The sequence below is a fragment of the Octodon degus genome, unplaced genomic scaffold (genome assembly GCF_000260255.1).
Source record: "Octodon degus isolate 3935 unplaced genomic scaffold, OctDeg1.0 scaffold00107, whole genome shotgun sequence".
NCBI classification, from domain to species: domain Eukaryota; kingdom Metazoa; phylum Chordata; class Mammalia; order Rodentia; family Octodontidae; genus Octodon; species Octodon degus.
The window spans coordinates 8745559-8752276 of NW_004524683.1; the positions used below are offsets into that span (position 1 = coordinate 8745559).

General features: G+C 37.7%; 1 pseudogene; it reads right to left on the minus strand.

Moving 5' to 3' along the window:
• Positions 1-1687: 1687 nt before the first annotated feature.
• On the minus strand, positions 1688-3102 carry LOC101568067 (annotated as a pseudogene).
• Between the last annotated feature and the right edge of the window lie 3616 nt (positions 3103-6718).

Genomic DNA, 6718 nt, shown 5'->3' on the forward strand with positions numbered 1-6718 from the left:
TTAGCACTGTGTGCATGAGCTGGAGTGAGAAAATGGTATTAACTCACTTAAACCCTGACCTGTTAACTTCTGTAGTTTTGTTCACAGAACCCATGCACAGCACTTCCTTGCGATGGTTCCTGCTGGACAGAACCTGCAACGATCCACAGCGACCACATGCGTGTGGCTCTGCCTGTGGCCCCAGCCTTGCCCTTCCCCCCAGGGCCTTGGCCAGTTCCAACCCGACCTCTGCTTCTCTCCTCTTCTGACTCCAGGGCCTAACACCTTAGTTACCTTCACTGTGGTGAGAAGTAAAGAACTCCAGCCTGATTTTCTTCTGTACTAGTCCTGTGTGGCATTTCTGCAGCGTACTTTGAAATGTGGCTTAAATTGTCGATTTGAACTGTCAGATATAGTGAGATATGCCATAATTCACTTCCAGTCTCCTGCTAACAGACATATAAGTTACCTCTGACTTTTTTTTTACTGTCATGAGTAACACTTTGGGGAAGTCTTCTTTTATTCATAGCTCCTTGTATACATGTACATATATGTATTTTTATTTATTTATTTATTATTATTATTATTATTATTTTTTTTTAGATGGAACCGGGGATTGAACTCAGGCCCTTGAGCTTGCCAGGGAAGTGCTTATTCCACTGAGCCATCTCCCTGGCCTACATTTTCAGCTTTTTTCTTTTTTTTTGATCTGAAGTATTCATTTAATCAACTGTTTAATTTGAATTGTATTTTTATTTTATAAATATAATAGTATAACTGCTTAACCAGAAAGTATGTATATTTTCATCTTTATTTTTATTTTTATTTTTTGTGGAATGGGGAATTGAACTCAGGCCCTTGCATTTGCGAGGGAAGCATTTATTCTACTGAGCCATCTCCCCAGCCTACATTTTCAGCTTTTTTTTTTGATCTGAAGTATTCATTTAATCAACTGTTTAATTTGTTTTGTTTTGTTTTGTTTTGTTTTGTTTTTTAAATTTTATTTATTTATGTGTGCGTGTGGCCAGCTCAGCCCACCAGGGGGCGGGGCTGGCATGTGGTGCTGGGGGATTGAACTGTGGTCCCTTGTGCTTTGCTAAGCTTGTTCTAAGTAGGTGCTTTAGACCACTGAGCCATCTCACCAGCCCCAACTGTTTAATTTGAATTGCTATTTTGGGGAGAAAGTTGGTTTAAAAAATTATTGCTACAAAGGAAAACATACACAAAAAAGTCTTTAGGCTATCTTAACACAAATTACTAATCAATGTCCAAGATGGTTAAAAAAAAAAAAATACACAGAGAACAAAATACTTGCCCAATTTATCTTTTCTAGGGTAAGTATTCCAAACTCAATGCATACTTGAAAACTCACTCAAGAGCAGCATCTTAGTTCAAATGATTAGTATAGATATGCTAACAATATACATCTATTATCCTTAACACCAATAAGGTAATAAAAATTAAGCTTAAAAATTATACAAACAATGTATTGGATCGTCTAAGTTTGGTAGCTATAAAAAAACTAAACTAAGAATAGTCTTACATCCATTTTATTAAACAAATGCCAAACATTTAGAAATTATATAAAACAATTTCAGTGTGTGGAATGCATGCAACATGGATGTTAATTCATAAATTTAAGCTAATAAAACTCTTTCCCCCTTTCATAATAAAACAGAAACTTCAAGCTCCTTCTCAGTCTAATATATTAATTTTCTTCAGGGTGCTCACTAGGAAAGTCCGCAGGCTCTTCCTTCGCTGCTTCCTCCTCCCCTTCTCACTCAGTGCCCAGGACGACTCTGCTCCCTCTTCCCGCACTGGCTCGCCTCCTGCCTCTTCCCCCTCCACTCCTCCACCTTCTCCCGCTTCCTCCACTTCCTCCACTTCCTCCACTTCCTCTGCTTCTCCCCCTTCCTCTACTTCTTCCTCTTCTTCATCTTCCTCCTCTTCAAAAGGCTCATCAATCTTTTCTTCATCCTCTTCATCACCGTCTATTTCCTGATCCTGAGAATGATCTTGATTTTCAAAGGGCTTCTCACCCTTAACAAAATGTTCATACCGAGCCTTTACTATTGGATTATTTAAAATGCTTGTAGCAGTCAAGACACTCTCTCTTTTCATTTGTTCCTTAGAAGCCTGCTTCCCTTTGACATGATCAGGAGATTTTAAGTGCTGCTGAACCGAACTGTGTAAAGCTGGGATACACACACTGCAAGCGCTGCAATGGACAGTCTCTGCCTTCGTCATGTGATCACCAGCAGTAACACCTTCCATAACATCTTTTTCAGTTACTTTGATTTCTGTTTGATTATTTGTTTGTTGCTTACGAATGGATGTTTTCTTGAAGAATTCCATACTACTTTATCAAATTTGGTTTGTTTCTGAATATGATCTAATGTTTCCTGGTGTGAAGAACTTTCCAGATGCAGTTCAGTATCTTTTTCTTCAAACGTTCGGAATTTACAAAATGAACATGTGGATGCCATTCTGTATCCATCTCCGTATTTCTCACTGTTTTTTTTCTCTTCGGTACTTTTGTTCTTCTCGCTGAGCCTCAATTCGTCGCTTTTCTTCTTCTTCTTCTTCATTTTTTGGATCAGATTTTGTAGGTGATTTGCTGAGGCTCATCTTCTCCATAGGTTTTGCTAGCTTAGGTTTCTTGATAAAGGTTCCACCAGGCTTATTAAATGGCTGCATCATTTTTCTCTTTATTCTTCTCACAACAGCAACAGTCACATTGGTGGGTTTGTTTTGATAGTCAAAAACAATTCCAAGTCTATGAATGCTTCTAAAATCACCCATATGTCCTCGGCCTTGGCCTCTGCCTGTTGATGGCCCTCCAAAAGCATCATAGTTTTTGCTTCCAAATGTACTTTCAGGATAAGCAGGCGTTCCTCTCCTCCGAGAGCCTACAGGTGCAGGCTGCTACCCCACCACCACTGTGATTGTCCATGCCATATGACTGATTTAGGTAGGAATCTATGGATCTTTGATCCTCATAGGATCCATGGCCATAGTCACGATGCAGCCCTCCCTAGGATCCAGGGCCATAATCGCGATCCATTCCATTAAAGCCCTGATAAGCATTCCTGCAAGCAGTGTATAATCGTCCTCGAAGTCCATGGTGGTCGCTCGGGACTGAAGGTCGTGGCGGCGCTGGGCTGAGTTATAGCTAGAGCAAAGCACCTGAGATTCACCGTCCCAGGCCAGCAGTTGGCGCGACCGAGTGCTGCGCCGTGGGCCGGGAACCCGCAGGCCACAGTGAGGCTGGGCTCATCTTTAATAGATAATTTAAAAATTGTTGTCGTGGGCCGGAGGGATGGCTCAGTGGAATAAGCACTTCCCTGGCAAGTGCAAAGGCCTAAGTTCAATCCCTGGTTCTGCAAAAAAAAAAAAAAAAAAAATTAAATTTTAGCTAATTTGATAGTATAGGTTAGCATATTGCGCTGTTGTTTTAACTTGCAATAAATTTGTAATTTTAATATTGATTAATCTTTTAGAATTTTTAAACATAATTTTATTGAGAAACAAATAGCAATGAGACAGTTTCAAAACCGATTAGTGGGATGGTTTCAATAATTAATACATTGCATATTGTTGTCTTAGTGGTTATTCATTGTACAAGATGCAGACATGATATCCTGTCCACAAACATTATTAGAACAAATCTTTCTATTCACTGAATTAAGAAAAAGTAGCTGTATATCTATCCTATTTTGAATATACAGATACAAAATGGTCCTTCATTTGTATCCTCTTTTTTCGTTTAGTTTTGTCAGAGAAGGGCATTCCATTGTCATCTAAATATTGTAGGTGTGTGAATTCAGCAAAAATATTCCAATATAGTCCATAATAGTAGTCCATAGTAGGTTTTCCGTAGGACTGACAATGTCAGAAGTTGTTGACTTGAACCTTTTACAGCTCAGCATATTAATATGGCTTTACTTTTTTTTTTTTTTTTTTGGCAGAACTGGGGATTGAACTCAGATCCTTGTGTTTGCCGGTCAAGTGCTTATCCTACTGAGCCATCTCCCCGGCCCCTGGCTTTACTTTTTATACTTCATTTTTATACTTTTCTGCTGGATGGTTAAGACCAAGATAAAGTAAGACCTATATAACAAGAAATGTAACTTTTGTATCTTAATCTCTTAGAATTTAAGAAACCTTTTTAAAAAGCAAATCTCCAATTCTAAGGACAAAAAGTACTATGCTACATTTTCTTCTAAAAGATTGGTGGGGGCTGGGGAGATGGCTCAGTGGAATAAGCACTTCCCTGGCAAGCACAAGGGCCTGAGTTTAAACCCCAGTTCTGGAAAAGAAAAAAAAAAAAGGATTGGTGCCTTTCAAAAAAAATTTATGTATTTGGCACAGGGTCTCACTAAGCAGCTTGAACTCATAGTGATCCTCTTGTTTTCAGCCTACCTAGTGCTGGGATTACAGGTATGTGCCACCATGCACAGACTAAGTAGAGGCTCAGGAGCCAATGCAGCATGTGGGACCAGGGTTCGATCCCTTACCAAAGCAGGCACGTAGTCTGCTGAGCTATCTTACCAGTCCTTGATGACCTTTTTAATGTTAAATCTCCTCTCTCTGTGTCTTTTTTTTTTTTTTTTTTTTTTTGCAATACCCAGGATTGAGCTGAGGATCTTGTGATTGCCACATACGTACTTATTCTATTGAGCTATCTCTCCAGTCCTCTCTGTCCTTCTTAAAATAGTGTCCCTTTGTGTTCTTCAGGCTGGTCTTGAGCTCTAAAGATCAAGCAATTTTCCCACCTCAGACTTTCAAATAGCTTTGACTACAGGTGTGTAGTACCACCATTCGTATTTGAATTTGGGTTCATATTCATGTTTTTGACCTACAGTTGATTTTTTATAAATACTGTGATGGAGGGATCTTTTTATCTCCATATAGGTAACAAATTACCAAAAAACATTTATTGAAAAATTCATCATTTTCTTCACCTTATAGTATATCAGGTTTTCATTTTGGTTTAGATCTGTTTCTGTACTCCCAGAATTGGATCTGGAGGAGACTGAGAGTTAAATGTCCAGAAAAGGAGAAGCAGGATGTGAAAGGCAGACTAGGAAGGGAGAAGGTGATGTCAGACTAAGGACGTAGAAGAAAGCCTGGCAATTAGGAAGGGAAGGAAGTAGTCTGACACTGGAGGGTGCCTGGCATTTAAGATGAGTATCTGGCAAGGAAGGGACAGGTGACGAATCAATTACAAGAGGTTCAGCCTGTCATTGTCTGGACTTTGGAAATAAGTGGATGAGGTTTGGATTTAATAAACATTAAAATTCTAGGAACATTTAAGGACTGCCAAGGGAGGCTGGGAGTGATCATCACATGAGAAGATTTCTAAGGCCAGACTAGACCCGCATCTATTATGGATGGTTTGAGACTAGCATATCCATCCCGCTACCACAGAGAGAACTTAATGACCCTCCTGGTCTTCATTCAAAACTTCTAAAAGGCAGAGAGAGGTTGAAATGGTGCTTTCATTCTGCTGTTTCATCACAGAGTTCCTGCTGTTAATTCAGATACAAATGATAAGTATTTTCTTTAAATAAAAGATTAAATTGTTGGTCTTTTCATGAATATTGCTATCCATTCACATACTCCTGTACACTTTGAAAAGCAAATAGGAGAATATATTTTATATATATTTTATTATTTTTAAAGAGATTGCAAATAGTAATAAAAATTAGAAATGATACAGAATTCCACTAAACAAAATAATATGAATTTGACAGTATTTATTGTACTGCACAGTGTTGTCTTCAACTTAGTGGTTCAGATTACTAGACATATGCATGCAAAATTGGGAAATGAAAGAAAAAAGAAAAAAGTTATAAGAGATAAAGAAAAAAGAGGAAGAAAATGAAAAGAGAAGATAAAAATACTAAGTCTAACTGCTGCTTTCCATAGACCAGTAGAAATCCACAGTACAATTATCCAAGCCATCCTGAATTCATACATAGATATATCTCTTTCCCCCACTCTCTCTTCTGGTCTTTCTCATTTCCATAATTCCTTCCTTTTGGACAGACATTCCTTTTTCACAGTTCCATTGTACCCTTCAGATTTTGAATTTATTGTTTCAGGTTCTTACACCAGGGAGACAATATGATATTTGTCATGTGGGTCTGATTTATTATGAGAATGTATTTTAGGGTAACATTTTTGGTTTTGAAAAGTAGGGAATGAAAAAAAAAAAAAAAAAAAGAAAAGTAGGGAATGAACCCAGGACTATTGCACTGAGCTATATTTCAGCTCATTTAAACATTTTTTAAATCTTGAGATAGGGTTTTGTTCTTTTTTTCATATTTAATTTAATTTTTTTTATTTTAATTTTATTGAGAAACAAATATGGATGAGACAGTTTCAAAGGTGATTAATAGGACAGTTTCGGTAATCAGTACATTGTACATTGTTATCTTCTTAGTGGTTATCCATAGTATAAGAACCAGACAGGGTACCCTGTCCAGACACTACTAGTACACCTCTATCTTCTCATTGAATTAAGAGAAAGTAGCTGTATATCAATCCTAACTATTTTGTATATATAAATACAAAATGATCTTTCCTTTGTATCCTCTTTTTTTGTTTAGTCCTGTCAGAAGTGAGTATTCTATTGGCATCTAAATATTATAGGTGTTTGAATTCAGCAAAACAATCCAACACTGTCTAGCAGTCTATAATAGTAGTGGGTTATCTTCAGAAGTTACTGACTTGA